Genomic DNA, 18714 nt, shown 5'->3' on the forward strand with positions numbered 1-18714 from the left:
GGTGGCTTAAAACACTACACACCTATTGTCTCACAGTCCTGGAGAGCAGAGGTCCAAAAGCAAAGTGTCAGCCGGGCCGTGCTCCCTCAGATCCCCTCTAGGGACGGATCCTTTCTTGCCTCCTAACTTTGAGTGACTACTCTTTGGCAATTTCTGCCTCCACCTTCACATGGTCATCTTCCCCTCCCTGTTCTGTGTGTTTCTGTGTCTTTTCTTGTAAGGACACCAGTGACTGAATTTAGACCTGTCCAAGTCTAGTATGACATGGAGGCCTCCTTCTGTGGCTATTGTATAGACCAATTGCCCTTGATGCCCTGTTATGGTTTAGGTATGTGGCGCCCCCCAAAAACTCATGTGTGGGACAATGCAAGAAAGTTCAAAGGTCAAATGATTGGTTATGAGAGCCTTTGCCTAATCAGTGCATTAATCTATGGATGAATTAACTGGGTGGTAACTGAGGACAGTTGGGTTTGGCTGGAGGAGGTGGGTCATTAGGGATACGCTTTTAGGATAGATATTTTTGTTCCTGGTGAGTGGAGCTCTCTCGACTTCCTGATTGCCATGTCCTGAGCTGCTTTCCTCCTCCACATTCTTCTTCCATGATGCTCTGCCTGACTTTGGCCCCAGAGCAATGGAGTTGGCCATCTGTGATCAGAGACATCTGAAACCATGAGCCCCATATAAAATTTTCCACTTCTACACTCTACATTGTTCTTGACAGGTCTTTTGGTCACAGCAATGAAACAGCTGACTAAACCAATTACATCTGCAAAGACTATTTCCAAATAAGTTCACATGCACAGGTCCCAAGAGTTGGTATTTCAACATGTCCTTGGAGGGAACACAATTCAAACCCAACCCTGGGCCATGACACTACAGTAGAGAAGGACCATGGATAGCTGCCTCTGAGCCTCCACCCGACCCCTGCTCAGAGCCCTCTTGGACTTGAAACTCCTCCAACTCCAGCTTCACGGAGGCTGGGCCATCAGCGGAGGGGCCTTGGGAGAGCCCATTTCTGAGTCCACAGATTCCGTGGCAGATGTCTTTCCTATACTCCCCCCGTGTTCTGATGGTTTGATAGGGGTTATTCCTTGCAACCAAAATGAGCCATAATAAACTTGATTTAACATTTATTTTTCTGCCACAGATTTGCTTAATTTTATAATTAAAATGCTAAAAGAAGTAAGATGTTTCGGCGGTTCCTTTTTGTGGAAAGTAGACCATTTCTCCCATGTGCTGGCCCAGCCTCGTCACTGTGATAATTTGTTTTGCTGAAACAGCCACCTCCTGTCACTGGCATAAACTCTTCCCGAGACACCCCAAGAAAACTTGAATTAGAATCACTGGTGCATGCCGAAGAGGACTTCAGTTAAACCCCAAAGAAATCAGCCCAGGAACACAGCATCTTTTTAGCAAGCCATGAAAAAGCTGCCTTCGGGCTGGGGGGGAGGGGGGGCTGGCCTGCTTGAGTCATCCCTGTGTGGGAAGGACTGGAGCCAGCTGTCCCCGTGGCTGGGGTTTGAATTTCTCTGCAAAGTCACACTTCATGCAAGTCAAACAGTCCCAAGTTGATGGCCGGGGTCAGAATGGCAGCTCTGCTCCACCTCCCTCCCTTCTCCTCCCAAGCATCCTCCCGGGCTGAGAGCTCTCCCTTGCTAATTCCCACACTCCTCCACACTGAAAGTTTCCCCCAGGGGCACAGACCCGTGGGGATGGTGCAGGTGGTGAATATCCTGACTGTGTGCAGGAAGAGACGGGAGTTCCTTGCTTTCTGGAATGATCAGCTTCCATCACTGTGATTATACAAATTCCATAAAAATCCCTCATATAATTACATATATTCAGTGTGTTTATTAAAAGATTGCTGTGTAAGTGTGTGTGTGTGTGTGTGTGTGTGTGTGTGCGCGCGCGCGCACGTGCTTGTGGAATGGGAGTGAATTTCCCTGGCTCAGAGACTCCCCAAACCTTTCTATCTGGCCTTTCCCTGCAGCCTGACCAAGAATCCCTCCCAATATCTTGGAATAATTTCAGACCCAAAGTTTGAAGCAACCACTGATGATCTCCCTGCTTTTGTGGACTAATATGTGCAAATCACAGTATGAACCCCTTTATACGGGAAGCACAGTCAATGGGGCACAGGGGAGTCTGAGAAACATCCAGAGGTCTGTCCAGCCGGCTCCCACTCTTTCCATGTATTTCTAGGACCCTGCTCATCTTCACCTGTGTCCTCAGGAGTCTAATCCTGAGCTCAGGTAGTGGGAATCTGAGAACCTCTAGACGAGGCTCAGCAGCAATATCACTGTGTTGGTGGGAACTTGACCTTCTCCCAACTTTTAGCTGGGTGGACGCCTTGCTCCCTGTGTTTTCAAACTCTCTCATTTTTTTCTCTGGGGTTCTCTCTGCTACCACAAACCCCCTGAGACTGGCTCCAGCTTGTTTTTACCATTGCTCTCCCAAGGACTGTGATTCCAGAGAATACAGATCAGGGCAGAGACAGTCATCAGCTCCATTAGCCAAGAGCTCCTCTAGGCTGAGCATTGTAGCTGCAGTCTCCCTGCTCACAGGAGGCGCAATGTCTAGACGGGGTGGACCAGATACACAAATGTGAACCAGGAGAGGAGCGAGGGTGGCAGATGTGGGCAGATGTGTCCTACTGGAGCCGGAGAAGGGGGCGTGACCTGTGGACTTGGAGAAGGGCATGGCCTGCTGGACATGGGGCTCTCTCATTCCTTGTTCTTCCTCGTCTTGTTCTCATGTGTCTGTTCCTCTTGGCTACTCTAGAATGCAGGCGGAGGAGTCAGGGTTAGAAGGAAAGAATAGAAGTCTTTTCTTTAACGGGTCCTTTACTTCTCTCTTGGCCAATGCTCATTCACATCGATGCCCTTTCATATGACAGGCCTTCAAATGCTGGCTCTATCATTGGGAGGGTTTTTTCTGGGACTTTCACCTAAACAGTCTATGACATGAGCAAGTACCCCCTGGCTGACCTCTTGCAACCCTCCTCTCACCCCAGGACCTCTGCCAATGGAGTCCTTTGCCTGCAAGGCAGAGAGTGTCTTCACCCCCTAAGACCACCTATGCACAGCTACCCTCCACAGTGCCCACTCTCCTCACGAGGTACCCATGGGTCCCCGCCACATTGCACAGTGATGTGCAGACTCATGATTGCAAATGCCTCCAGCCACTGCTTGCCTTCAGAATTCTCCAGGCTCCACCAGTTCCTGTGGTCCTAGACATTGCAGAACACACACCGCAACTCTCTAAGAACTGTGCCCCACTCCTGGACATCACCAAGTAAGCTTGGAAGTTTCTGCAGCTCAGCAGCTCATGGATCCTCCAAATTCCTTTCTTCTGTGAGCTTTCTAGTTCTCCTGTCTATATGGGCTGACAATGGAGGACAGCAGAAGGCCGGGGGCCAACTTCACCCCCTTCTGGAAGCCCTGGAGAGGGTTTTAGCCAGCATTTCAAGACAGCTGGAAAGTCAACTCAGCACTCTATCTCACATTATTCCTTTTGTGGGTGAGAGTATCAGTTCAATCTTAGATGTTAGAAATCATCCAGCTTGTTCCCTTCTGTTCAGAGAGCCTGGGGTCCAGAAAGGGGGAGAAGATGGCCAGGCATGGGGCAAGGCAGACCTGACCTGAGTCCCCTGTTTTTCCTGAATCACCTCCACCACCAACCTGTGATCCATCTCTCGGTGGAAAGTGTGTCCAGCAGAATCCTCTGTTTCTGGAAAAACCCAAAGCCTGGAACTGTGGAGCCAACTGGGGGCTGGAGGCAAGGAGTGGGTGTCTGGCTCCAGGAAAGAGAACAAAAAGCTAATGCCAGTTAGGTCAAGAGCCCTAAAGGGGAAATGTGACAGTAATTAAGGAGGAAGCTGGCCTTCTCGTCTTGGGTCATGACCACCCCCTATAGTCTCTGTTGAGGTCATTTGAAGCGGAAGATTGTATCCGGCCAGATACTAGAGGCACAAGACCAGCAAAGTGTTCAGGACAGCTTTATTTAATTCCCTGCCCATATGGAAATGCCCTCCATGGAACGGCTTGGAAGCCACAATTGCATTAGCCGTCTGGAGCTCCCATAAGCTCAATCGAGCCGTAATCAAGGATCTCCTGTGATTGTCCATTATCTGCCACTCAGCCAGAGAGGCACGTTCTTGAGGGAAAGTGATCAGAGAGCTGCATTCCTGGCACTAATTACATGCTAGCCTGCATCTGTGTCCCTCCCGCGGCTGTCAGGAGCCATTGTGGACGGCCCCAGGACATCTCACCCGCTTCTGTGCAGGTGACCCTGAGCAGGCTGGGTTCCCAGAATTAGAGTCCAAGCAGATCCATCCAAATACGGCTTCCCAGGCAGACAAGGTCTTGCCAGTTTAAATGTGCCTGTATGTTTACATTGAAAGCTTCTCGGGGTGTTGGGGAAGGGGCTACTGCTGGGTCAGCAGATAATTCACAGTGGGAGCCCAGAGAACATCTGGAGATGCACCAAACAGCCAGATGGGCAGCTCGTGAGATGCGCAGGATGGAGAGGATCCAGAGGCTCCAACCAGCCCCTCCAAACAAAAGGCCATCATTTGGGGCGGGAAGCTGAAGCCCGCCACTGTCACTGCCTGGCTTCAGCTGAGTTTTAACAACATTCCCTCTCAGTCCCTGCTCCTGTGTCCTTGGCTCCAGCCAAATTCAGCTCCTCTGTACTTTCCCACCCCTCTGTCCAATGCCCCCATTGCTGGCTGGCCCTCCACACTGTGTTTGGTCCTCATTTCCAGGCCCAAATGTCCTGTGCCATAACTGCTGCCAAGCTGTCCATGTTTACCCAGAGTGGCCTCTCCCTCCACTTGGCTCCCACACTGCTGTCCCAACAGCTCTCTGGCACTCCTCCGTCTGGGCAGTTGCTCTGGTGTCCAAGGGGCTGAGGATTCCAAGAGGAGAGGAACCGCTCCTGGCTTCAGGTTTCTGTTAAGAAATGTGTGTGTGTGTGGGGGGGGGGATCACACAAAAGGACAGAGAATAATAAGATCGTCACATGTGTATCCCCTTCCAGGACAAATGATTGTGAAGTTTTTGTCACATTCGCTTTCCTCTAAAACACAGCAACAACAAGTCCAGAACTCCTAATGGATAACATTGATATCACCTTAGCAGAGCTGTTTAGGTGACATAAAACTAAGTGACTCTGGAGCCAGTTTTTCTGCTTACTCACCAGTTGACCTGGACAAGATACTTAAAAAACCTTCTATGCCTCAGTTTCTACTTCTATAAAACTTATAGGATGCTGGCATGAAGATTCAATGAGTCGTGAAAGTTTACGACTTTTAAGAGAGAATAGCACCTGCCTTACTCAACAAGTGCTCATCCCTGAACCGATTTCTCAAAGTTCCTCCCAGACCCAACAGAGGAAATGATGTCGTGAATGGAGTGTATGTATTTTCAGTCCGTCCTTTGTATTTGACTTCCACATGTATATGCCCTAGAACTATAGACTATTTGATGCAGTCTTTAATTTATATAAATAAGGTATGGATTAGTATCCTTTGAGCTGAAAATACGGAAAGCCCAACTCTAATTGACTTAAACTTTGAGGCGGATTTACTAACTCTCATTATAGAAAAGTTCAACGGCAGGGAAGATGTCAAGGTGGGTCTGATTTATCAGTGCAACAAAGGCATCAAGGACTCTCTCTCCTTTGACTTTTGGCTCTTCTTTCCACAGTGTCACCTTTATCCTAGGGTCACCTCCTTTTTGTGGTTGCAAGGTGACTCTGAATAGCCCCAGAAGCACATGCCTTGTGGTCCACAAACAGGAAGGGAAGGGACCAAAGAGAGGAAGCTTTTCCCACCAGGAAGCCGCCAAAAGCTTCTCCTCAGTCCTCAAGGTCTAATGTGGCTCTTGGGACTATCCATGAACCAGATATTATGGCCAAGGGGTGGCACTGCATTCACATGTAGTGGGACATGTCTCCACTCACTAGGGAGTCAGCCTTTCCCAAGGCGCATGGGCTGCACACGTCACTGTGGATACCTGCACAAAATGGCACCAGAAGAATGAGAAGTGGGGAGGGAATAAGACCCTCTACAGCTGGGCCTGGTGGTACACACCTGTAATCCCAGTGGCTCAGGAGGCTGAGGCAGGAGGATCGCAAGTTCAAAGCCAGCCTCAACAAAAGCAAGGTGCTAAGCAACTCAGTGAGACTCTGTCTATAAATAAAACACAAAATAGGGCTGGGGATGTGGCTCAGTGGTTGAGTGGCCCTAAGTTCAATCCTTGTTATCCCCCTCCTCCCCCCTAAAAAAAAATCCTCTACAAATGCACCACCCCATCAAACATGTTCTTCTGCATCTTGCTTTTCTCGCTTTTATTTCTGAGATCTGTCCACTTGGTATATAGAGATCTAGTTTATTCCTTTCAATTGGTGAATGAAATTGTGTTGCATGAATATGGCCAACTTTATTTGACAATTTCCTTATTAATGAATTTTAAATTGTTTCGATTTTACTTTTGTATTGCATACAAGACCACAATGAGCAGTGGTGTGTTAGCTATTCTCCTTATGGACAGTCTCGATCATCCTCGTGTTTGCCCCAGACTCCTCAGTGGGTTGAGTTCATAGCTGGACTCAGCAAGTTTGTGTTGAATGAATGAGTGGATGAGCAAGTGGATAATAAATTTTTTCTTTTCTTTTCTTTTCTTTTTTAAGTTATGAGCTATTTAAATGGTTACTGCAGGATGCGGATCACGGAACCAACAAGTTTTCAAATGGGGCTTTTAATTTCACAGAGAAGCAAACAATGGCTCAGAGAGGGAGTCTGAAGTCATGTCGTGCATCTGTAGCACAATTAGCGTTTGAACCCAACTGCACTGACTGTTCACTCCACTCCACTGAATCCCTTACTGCTTTGGGTCACTCATGTCGCCCGTGTATCAAAATCCTTTTACTTCTATGAATCATTCTGAAAATTCACCTGTGAGTTACCTGTAGCCCCTTGTTCGTGCTTCTCTCACTACCCAACGTGTGAGCTCACCTTAGAGGGCTCAGACCTGAAACATCTCTATTAACCAAGAGTTAAGTTCAGATACGCTACAGAATTTCTTTATTGAAGCCCCATACTAAAGGACGAGGGCCCAGAGTTACAGAAACTCTGGCAAGAGGAGCCACTTAAGATCCTCTGGCCCAATTCTCCAATAAAGACCACTGTTTCATGTCCTGTAGCACCCCCTTGTCATCTCCAGATAAGGCATTTGCAACCTCCCCCGGGGTTCACTATGTTCAAAATTCCATCTGCCTCTGACACCTACTCATCACTGTCCCCCTGTCCCCTGGAGCCACTGAGCATAAAGCCAAATCCATTTTTTATATGTCAGTCTTTCAAATACCTGAGAGATCCTGAGTTTGCTCTTGCTTGGGGGGAAAAAAATCTCCAGATTCTAAATCCACCCTACACAGAATGGTTCACATACATACATACACACACACACACACACACACACACACACACACACACACACACACCCTGCTGGCTGTCCTACCCATATGCAGCCAGGCCCTGTGGCGTGAGTATCTTTCAGGTGTCAACCAAAACATCACTTCCTCTGGGGAATCTTCCTTGAACTCCAAAATCTGTTCTAGGTGCCTCTTGTCTGTGCCTTCCTAGACACTGCAGTGGCCTAACCTGGTGATCGTGACCTCAGATGGCATAGTCTGCATTCTTGGGTGTCAACGAGACCTGAAGTTCCTCCAGGGCAAGGATACTGTTATATCCACCACCTTATTTTATTCCCAGAGCCCAGCATATTGCCTGGTCCCTTGAAGGAACTCAGTACATATTTATTAGGCAAATTCATGGGAGAAAGAACTTTCAAGTAGGAGAGAAAATGAAAGAGTGCAAAAAAAAAAAATAAGCAAAATGTTATTTTTAAAGGCAGATAAGAAAAGCATAAAAAAAGAGAAGAAGAAAGTATGGTTTGATTTATGAAAAGTAAGGAGGGCCAGCCCTGCCCTTGCTCCTACCTTGCTACGCCTGCCTGTCTGTGGAGCCTGACATGCCTGCCCGGGGCAGTCCACTCTGTCATACGGTCAGCTGCTCCAGAACTTGCAGTCAACTCACACTGTGAGGCCTTTTCCAGAACAGCTGGGAAAACCAAGGCAAGAGAGAGACAAAGAGCTGGGGGTGGAGGGATGTGAGGCTGTGCCAGGTACACAGGAAGCACAAGACAAAGTGGAAACGTAACCTGGAACACGAATGTCACTTGAACATTTGTCCTAGAAGTAGGCGGAACGATCTAAAAATGTTTTTTGACTTAAAAATAAAATTGGAAATATTACAGAGTGGTGTGCAAAATCTGAATTCTTTTAAAAGAGAAAATACAAGATGTCTGCAGAATGATGCATTGTACAAGAAGGAACCACCATCCATTCAGTCATTTTACCTCTTGGTGGGATTCTATACAGTCGCTCTTCCAGCCACTGAAGATACAAAGAGAGAGGGGGAAAAATCCATTTCCTTTATGGAGCTTATGTGTTAGTGAGGGAGCTAGACAACACACATGAACGAATGAATGAATGAATGAATGAATGATGTGACATGTCAGATGGTGACAAGTTGTATGGAGAAAAGTCAGCCAGAAATGTGTGCCTGGGAGTGCATGGGATGAGTAGTCATCACAGGCTAGCTGAGGCGACATTTGGGAAAGACCTGAGAGATGTGTGAGGAGGGCACAGGAGGAGGGAATCGTTTTGGACAGACATGAAGGAGGCCCACTCAGACCTGGTGAATACAAAGGGGCTTGGATACCAGGCGGGATGCAGAAGATGTTAACAACATATGGAGCCCTGGAAACGGCTCCGGGTTGATTGTGAGACAGGATTATGTACTTGTCGGCAGGAAGGAGACAGCTAAACCACAGGTGCGGGTGAGAGTCCAGGCAGGGGTTGGAGACTGGCACTCATGGACCAGGCTCTGTCCCTTGTGTGTGTTTTTGGGGGGTCTGATAATGGGTTGCAATATGCGGCTAAGAGCTTAAGTTCTGGAGTCAGGCTACCTGGATTCCAGATCTGCTCAATGTTTACTGAATATGTGATTTGAGCAAATTACTTCATTCCTCAGTGCCTCTGTTTCTTTGTAATAATAGTACCTTCCGATGGGGCAGTTATAAGTATTCAATTAGTAAATTCACATAAAGTAGAAAAGTGCCTGGATGCTCTGGTTTGCATGTTTTTACCCCCCACAAATTAATGTTGAAACTTCATCTTCTATAAAAAATGTTGGGAAGTGGGGCTTTGGGGGAGGTGTTTAGGTTAGGAAGGCTTTGTCCTCATGAATGGATTAATGATGCTAATAGAAATATGCGATGGATGAGTTTCTTCCTCTTGCTGTCTGTCTGTCTTCCACCAGGGTAAGGCACAGTGTTCCCTCCTCTGGAGGATGCAGAGATGGACCTCCTTCCAGGTGCCATCTTGGAAGCAGAGAGCAGCTCTCACCAGATGGCATTGTCTTAATCTTGGACTTCCCAGCTTCCAGAACTATGAGAAATAAATATCTATTATTTATAGATTATCTAGTCTCAAGTATTCTGTTATAGTAGCACAAAACAGGCTGAGACAGTGTATCTACAAAGATTAGCTGCTGCTATTATGATCATGTTTTTTTATTGTGTTTTCAAGATGCTTACTCTTGAGCAAACATTTTCCAGTTTACCCAATCCCTGCAGGACCATTTGCCTTATCTAAATGATACGACACGGCTACTTCTTTCACTATCTGAGTTCATGACCACGGGTGTAAAGAGGGGACAAGGACCAAAATGGAGAATTGATTAAAATTTATGGAGACAAAGACAGAAAACTCATTTTGACATTCAGACCCTTAATCCATTTAGGAATTTGTGGAGATATCGTGTGAGGTAGGAGCCCAATTTAATGTGTTTCCCAAGAATCAAACCAGTTATCCTAATATTACATACGGAATCATCCATATTTCTCCACTGGTGTTAGATGCCACATTTATAATATCCTCATATTTCTCACATAGTTGAGCCCATAGCTGGATTTTCTATTTAGTATCATTTTTTTTTGATTGGTATTTTCTCTTTAGTATCATTGATGGGCACCTATGAGGAGAGGGTTGCTATTTTATACCGTCGCTATATTCAGGGTTTTATAACAGCGCTTGGTTCACAGGAAGCACTTAAATGTTCACTAACATAGCAAGTAAGTAAGTGCACGAATATATTATTGCACTTTTGAAATTAAATATATATATATATGGCTGAGAAAGTCTGCCCTGTTTTACTTGTCTTATACAAAACACTCTGGGGTAGATTCATGTTTTTACTCTCCTGAAGGAACTCAGGTTTCCAGGACCAGAGAATAGATAGGAAGAATCCATAGAAGATGAGGCTGGAGAGGTAGCAAGGAACAAACCATGACAGGACAGGTGCTGTCCCCCAGCCAGTGAGATCAAATTTCATTCTGTAAGTCTAGGTGACATTGAAGAGTTGCAGGCAGGAAAGAAATGGTCAGATAAATGATTTCAGGAGGTCTTTCTTCTTTTTTTTTAATATTTATTTTTTTAGTTGTAGATGGACACAATTCCTTTATTTTATTTATTTTTTTGTGGTGCTGAGGATCGAACCGAGGGCCTTGCACATGCCAGGTGAGTGCTGTACCGCTGAGTCACAACCCCAGCCCTCAGGAGGTCCTTCTGTGGGCCCTGCTGTGGGTGACTTAGAGGGGACAAGAGTGGAGGTAACTATAGCTCTAGGTGAGGAAGTGGTTGCTACAAGGAAGAGGTGGATTTGAGGGCAGATGGAATTGATAGGCCACAGGAACCTGATCTGATTTTGATGGTGGAGGCAAGAGAGGAGAGGAGATTGGCCTCCAGTTAGGGGGTTTGAGAGGTTGGGGGAAGGGCGGTGCCCTTATTTATTAACGACTAGAGAAGGAAGATTGGGTTTGTGGAGGAGTGCCAAGTTCTACTGTGGTCTTGCTATGTTTGAGGCATCCCTGGGTCCAGTTGAGAATCCACTTGGTTCTGGAGTCGAGGACGTGAAGGTTTTCAGGCTATTGATGTGGATGAGGTGGCCAGGACAATGCTTTTAAAAAAATGGTTATTAAATACTTGCAATGAACAGGACATCGACCTAGTGCTTTATATTTATTACCCCACTTCATTTCACGATAATTATTATACCCCTCATTTCAGTGATGAAGAACTTGAAATCAACTTTTCCAAAGTCACAGCTGATAAGCAGCCAGGTCTGTTTGGAAGCCAGGTCACATTCTTTCTCTCACCCGGTGGGGCCAATGTTGCCTACGGCGGTTCCCTGAAGACCTGCTTTGAGCTCCACTCCTGGCCTCCAGTTGTTTCTGACTCTGTTCCCCAAGAGTGGACTCATTTCACAGAGTCAGAAATGAACTTCCAACCCCGGGGGAGCTCCTTGGTACACATATCCCTTTTCTTCAATAACCAGAGGCTCCCAGTCCCCATGTGCTCCACAAATTCCCATATGATGCAAGCCCAGTCTCGGGGCTCTGGGCAGCAGGCGGTTGTCTTCCTCACCAGCTCTCTGCCTCATCACCCTGCAGCAGCCTGGGCCTCTGCAGGCTGTGCAAGCACAAAAACCGTAAGCAGGCGGGAAGGGACAGGCACCCTGGAGCGTCACCCTTCTCTCCCAGTGACCCACAGCCGGCTGCCTCACACATGTTCCCAAATCACCCAGGAGCATGCAGCCTGCTCTCTTTTACATTATGTTTAATGGATGCAAATGCATGATTAATATTTTCCCTCACTGATTCTGATTTCATTCTGTTAGTGATTATACTGATGGCAACAGTTGAGGGGATTAAAAATCCCATTTAATTCACATTAGATATTTTTTTTAACTTTGCTGATAAATTTTAAATGTCAAGTGCTTTAGCATCTTCCACAAGATGCAGAGACCCAACAAGGAGGCCGACAGTAGTAAGTAGCAGGGAGCTTGGAAGCAGCTCAGAGAAAGTAGGGATTTGGCTGGATGGTCCACGTTCTGCCCAGCTAACAACAGAACAGAGCCACCCTGGCATGGATCCAAAGCCCTGCTATCAACTGTGTCTTTTTCACCTAATGACTCACCATAATGAAGCCACCTTGCAATATTTATTTATTTATTTGTTTATTTATTTAGGTACCAGGAATTGAACCCAGAGGTGCTTAACCACTGAGCCACATCCCAGCACTTAAAAAAAAAAAAAAAAAAAACTATTTCGAGGCAGGCTTTCTCCAAGTTGCTTAGGGCCTCACTAAGTTGCTGAAGCTGGCCTCAAAACTTGCAATCCTCCTTCCTCAGCCTTCCAAGCCACTGGGAATACAGACATGTGCCACTGCACTCAGCATCACCTTTCAATTTAAAGAAGCACCTTGGGGAAACTCTGTATAGGGCAGGTATTCACCTCTTGATCTTTTTGCCAGCTTGGTATGTTTTTCTATAAATTGAGAAAAGCAGTGCAGATATATACAATGTATAATTTTCACATTTCTATACTCCTTCCTTCCCATCCCAAATTCTGTTTTCTCTTCCTCCACACACAGTGAAATTCTATGAGAAAAACAGATTCTGTCTGCACCTTCCAATTCCCGCAGTGGGGACTGTGGTACGGGGAGTGGGGCAAAATGGTAAATGGGTTCCTGGATAATGAAGGCCTTTTATTTTTCAGCTTGCCCACAAATCCAGAGCACTGATCCTGTTTTATTTTACTGATGACTCAGAGAAAAATGGCTTAGCAAGAACACACGCTCAGGAATTCAAATGCCATGAGGGCCAGAGCTGGGAGATCCCAGTGATTGAGGTCCCACTTGGAAGCTTGCCCTGCCTCCTGCTGTGGCCTCCTCCTCCAGCCTCTGGGACAGCCTTGCCAGAGGCTTTCTCCTATTTGTCCTCAGTGTCCACTGGGGGTGAGGGGCAGGGACTTGGGAAGCCATTTATTAGTGACACAGCCAGTTGAGGCGGCAAAGTGTTTCCATCTACTGTCATTAACAAAGCTCAAGGGCTCAGAGCCCTGCCATCCAGCCTCTACCCCTCCCACCATTGGGCCTCTACCCCTCCCACCATCAAGTATCCTTCACCTATTTAAGCAGGAGCCCACAGTGCCCCACATCAGCACCAGCACCAATTGCTTCTATTTAATCAATAAATTAATCAATTAATTGTGAACAGCATCTGGTCTCTACTACTGCATGGAGAGTGTCTAGATACTCACTCTCCCTGCCCTACTTTGTGTACAACACCCTGCCCCTTCACTTCCAGTTGCCATCCGAGAGTGTTCCGTTCCCAACACAATCACGTGTGTAGATTAAACAAAGAAACAAATGTGTTCAGACTTCACCCCTGACCACCAAGCAAGAATCGCCACTAGTAAGAGTGGGCATGAGCTGGGCACAGTGGCGCACACCTGTAATCCCAGAGGCGTGGGCAGAGGCAGGACGATTGTGAGTTCAAAACCAGCCTCAGCAAAAGCAAGGCGCTAAGTGACTCAGTGAGTCCCTGTCTCTAAATAAAATACAAAATAGGGCTGGGATGTGGCTCAGTGGTTAAGTGCCCCTGAGTTCAATCTGTGGTAACAAAAATAAATAAAATAAATTTTAAAAAAAGAGTGGGCAGCTCCCCAGGTGATTCTGATGTAGCTTCTAGGTTCTTAACCTCTGCCGCAGGGACTGTTGGGCTCCGAAAAGGATGTGTGTGTGTGTGTGTGTGTGTGTGTGTGTGTGTGTGTCTGTGTGTGTCTATGTAGTAGGCACACAGAGAAAAGAGAAGGTAAAATAACCCAGTTGAAATCACTCTCTTTTTTGTTTTAAGTATATTTTAGTTGTAAATGGACACAATACCTTTATTTACTTATTTATTTTTATTTGGCGCTGAGGATCGAACCCAGGGCCTCACATAAACTAGGCAAACGCTCTACCGCAGAGCCACAACCCCAGCCCGTGGAATTACTCTTAATCTTCATGTGCCCCAGACTTTCCTCCTCAGACCTGACCTTGATCAGGTACACGATCAGGTACACGTCCCCTCCTCGTGGACACTCGCTCTCTATCAAGCTCTGAGAATGTCTTTTTAAGGCACAAATCAGAGCCTGTCTTTGCCGCGGTTTCCAATGCATTTAGAATAAAACATCCTTGTGCTTGGTGCACTCTGCGGGCCGGCCGGAGCTGCCCTCAACCTCATTACACACACCCTCTCCTTCCCCTTACCATGATCCAGCCACAGTCACCCCAAACCTGCTGTTCCTTGTGATGTTCCTTGCTACAGATCCTAGAGCATCTGCTTCAGAATGTTCTGCCCCAGTTACACAGTTAGTTCTTCTATTTCTGGTATCAACTCAAATGTCACCCTCTTGAATAGACATTCCCCCCTTGACCTACAGATCTAAAGAAGAAAGCGCCCCCACTCCCCTGTCACAGGACCCTCTTTTCCTGCCTTTGCTGTAGTTCTCAATGTCTGGAATCATCTTACTTGTTTAGCTGTTATTTATTATTGTCTGTCTCTCTCCTGCTAAAGGGTAAGTTCTGGAGATCCAGGTTTTAAAAAAAAATTCACATAAACTTTAATGTTGTAAGAGAATCCAGTCCATTTATGAAAAACGGTTCTACAATCAAGTTCACCAAGGAAATGTTGACTAAAGAGATCACGGATAAAACATTTAACCAGAGGAAAAGCATAGATCTCTCTTTCTCTCTCTCTCTCTCTCTCTCTCTCACACACACACACACACACACACACACACACACACACACACACACACAACACACACATGCACACGCTATCTCAGGAAACTGTTTTTATCTCCTATTTCTATATCCATCTTTCTAATTCCATAGGTCTTTATTTATGCCAATTTGTACCCCAGTTTGATGATAGAAAAGGCAACAATTTCTGAGTTCGTGGTATATATTTCTTTACAGTTTTTAAATGGAAGGCCACTTATTAAAATAGACAAATCAAAAAAATGAAAATGAAGGCAACAGAAATATCTCAACTTTTCACAACCAAAAATATTAGCACAACCTTAAAAATAATTTAGAAGTGTTGTAAAAGATATGTTGCTGATTTGCATCCCATTAACCAAAATGTTGTCAATTCATAATTCTAAATAAATCTTTTTTTAAGTATGAGATTTAAAAATCATTTTCAGTGTATATGTAAATTCTGTGTTTTATCACACACATATGTTCATTCAACACTAACTTTCGAAAATGGGTCACTTAAAAAGACAGAGCGATTTTCATTCTATAAGTTCCATTCAACTTTATTGAGGGGTGAATATACATGAAAGGAGCTCTTACTGCATAAAAATTACAGGGAATGACAATGAAGGACTGTGGGGACATTAAGAAGAATCTGATAATTCACCTTGTGACTGTTCTGCACGTTAATGAAAGATAATTCACACTTCTAAAACCTCAAACATTCCTTTTTAAAGAACCCAAATAAGCCCAAGATGCCTTCTAGACACTTCCCCGCCCCTAAACAAATTGATGACTCTCTTTCACACCTAAAATTAAAATAGTTAATGGCAGCAAAAGATTTTGATGGCAAGGAAAGTTGGTAAACTGTATTTCAATCTCTCTCTTTTTTTATTCCCAAAGTACAAGATGCAGGGGTCTTAATCTTTCAGTGGTGTTTCTCCTGTAGATAATCCTTCATTTGTTTGGCAAAAGCAGTTTCTGAATTAAGTTTCTTCTTGAATGCTGATGTCTTAAGAAACGACACAGGTACCGCAGAGAGCAGGTTCCTACATGAACTGGGGCACCAGAACTGGTCAGTCTGACGGAGTAAGCTGCAAATTGGGGAAATGGAGACCTTGAATATCAAAAAGCTCCATTCTCAGAGTCCCTGTTTGCTTGATTAGATCAACCATAGAAGTATGTTCTTCCACATCTGGTTGTTCATAAAAGCTAAACCTACCATTTGAGAATTCAATCCCAGTGTGAACTGTTTTACCAAGGAGGAAAAGCACTAGCTTAAAAAAATAACAGTCATCATAACTACCCCGAACAAGAAAAGAACCATCTGGCATGCTTGCTAGCTTCCCTGCTGCCTCCAAGGATCTGATTGGTCCCCAGGACTGTCCTTGTTTTGCAAGTTTCTTCAGCTCCTCTGGAAGGCTTGTCACAACCATGGGCTCACTACTACTTTGCACGGAGTTATAAACACTTGCAAACCCAGGAGCAGAGCTAGGATCAAAATTCAAATGACAGCACATACTTTCAGCCACATGGGCATCTGTGCCAGTGAATTCATTGAAGTTCCTTTGGATTTGATTAGTCTGCGTTGGTGGTAGCCGTGGCAAGAGTAGAGAGGGGTGTCATCGTGACTTGCTCTGGGCTCTGCAACACGACTCCCGTGATGCCAATCAACAAGCCATCCACAGACTGGCCCACAAGGATCCCTGGGGGCAATGACTAGGTCCTGGTCTGCCGGATTTTCATCTTCAGCAAAATATTCCCTCCCACTGGAGGAGGAACTGTGGCGACCTTCATGGGCCAAAAGTGTCCAGGAGATGCTGTGTGATCCTTCCGAAGACACTTCCCCCGTCAAAAGGCACGTGTACTGAGTGAGTCCACCAGCTGCAGGCACATGTTCATCCAGGTGGACGTGAAGTCTCCACTGGGAGAATCTGAACTCTAGTGAATCGTTTTGCTCTGGGCGCACCCTTTCAGAATGAAGGCCGTGAGAATCCTCCGGAACCCGGTTCAGTGAAGGACAGGGGCTGGAAGTGTGAACCAACCCTTTGACTCTCACTTCCATTTCAATATGTGTCTCAGAGTCGGCAGGTTAGAGAGGCCAGGGCCAGGGGTCTCGTGATGACCGGGGAGGGAAGTGGATCTCATTCTTCTCTGAGTTCTGATATCTTTAAGGATGACCAATGCAGAGGAGGAGGAAAGTGCTGGTGAGCAGAGCGCCCCAGGGCATGCTGCCCTGCCTTTGGCTTCTGCTTCCTGGAAAGCCACCTTTTCAAAGTACCCATCAAGCTCTCACTTTTTTTTTTTTTTGGTACTGGGGATTAAACTCAGGGACACTTAACCACTGAGCCACATCCCCAGCCCTATTTAATACTTCATTTAGAGACAGTATCTTACTGAGCTGCTTAGTTTCGCTGAGTTTCTGAGTCTGGCTTTGAGCTCTTGATCCTCCTGCCTCAGCCTCCTGAGCCTCTGGAATTACAGGCATATGCCACCACACCAGGCAAGCTCTCAATTTTCAATCTTTTCCCACCTTTTTATCTTCACTGTTCATATCACATCTGGCCGTATCTTTACTATAGCAGCTATCAAATAAGGGATCATCTTTCTCAAAGTCACTGGCTAGTGATGGTTGTTATACAATCATGAAATCAGTTTCTTCTTTATTTTCACTCAAATTAAAAAGAAAAACAACAACTTCTAAAGGATTTTAAGATTAACTTTCTTCATTGGAGCTACTTTCCTAATCCAAAAGGATGCATTTCTCTCTGGAATTTTATCCCCAAATATCTGGAGAGGCTACAGTGCTGCATCTATGTATTTTTCCAGCTTCATTTGTCCTTTGGAGCCACACCCTCCTCATCCCAGGGTGTCAATCCACACCTTTGCCTTCCGCTATCTCCTCCAGGACCCTCCCTGGAGAAGAAGAGATGCTACCCATTGCCCACTTCTCAACCGTGGGGTGAGCAGGCTGAGATCAGGATTCACATCCATTAAACTATTCCATTCAGTGCCTTAGTAATGCCTAGCACATAGTAGTGGCTCAATGTAATGTTTGTTGAATGAATGATTTATGTTGTTCTCGTTGGTAAATATGATGTACTTTATAATGTTACAGGGTGGAACTACTGCCTCTGTGGGGAGAGGCTAGGTTGCTCTGCAAGTATTCTGAGTCAAATTGATGGAAAAATATGTTTTATTCAAAGCCAACTTTGAAGGAAGATAAAAGAAACTTTTATTTCAAAATTTTCCATCTTCTTAGAAGTGGCAAAGGGCAGACAGAGCTGGTTAAAAGGGGAAAAAGCACCCAGAAACTGAAGTTCATTTTTCACAATCTTTACCAGTTTCCTTCCTCCAGATGTAAGGGTCCAGTGAAACGTCGGAGGAAGAGACCACAAGAGACCAGCTTCATGCAATATGCAGGGGATATTTATTGTTCCAGCACGCTGGGGCTCCGTGCTCACTCAAGAAAGGAGAGCAGCCCAGAGCCCAGAGCAGAGGTCAAGCAGAGCTTAAATACACTTTTTGGAGAGGGCGGGGGGCTTTGCATACATCAGAACAAATCATCATGAGGCTCGGGGAAACTGAACAACAACTCTGAGACATGATTAGTACATTCATTGGCGGGAACAGACTGGGCAGGGGTGATTGGTCACTCCTAAGCGGGGTACACATTCAAACTGATTGGTTTTAGGGCCTAAATAACTACGTGACATACTACTCAGAATCCCAGGTTATTAGACAACCAGGGAGTCAATGAGAATATTTACTGGGCAGTTCCAGTATTGTCCTAACAGCTATAGGGACTACAGGTTCTGGGGGTAGCAGGGGAAATTTTAACAATACTTAGTCTTTTACTTTTTAACCCAGGCCCTGCAGCTTGGAAACTTTACAATGCCCAGTCTTTTACACTTTAACTCAGGCTTTGCAGCTTAGAAACAGCTTAGAAATTTTACCCTTACACAGAGTTGGCTAGCCAGGGGTAGCACTACAGTCCCATCT

At 45.7% G+C, this 18714-nt stretch overlaps 1 pseudogene; it reads right to left on the minus strand.

Moving 5' to 3' along the window:
• Positions 1-15640: 15640 nt before the first annotated feature.
• On the minus strand, positions 15641-17442 carry LOC101961199 (suppressor of cytokine signaling 6-like; annotated as a pseudogene).
• Positions 17443-18714: the final 1272 nt, after the last annotated feature.

The sequence above is a fragment of the Ictidomys tridecemlineatus genome, chromosome 11 (genome assembly GCF_052094955.1).
Source record: "Ictidomys tridecemlineatus isolate mIctTri1 chromosome 11, mIctTri1.hap1, whole genome shotgun sequence".
NCBI classification, from domain to species: domain Eukaryota; kingdom Metazoa; phylum Chordata; class Mammalia; order Rodentia; family Sciuridae; genus Ictidomys; species Ictidomys tridecemlineatus.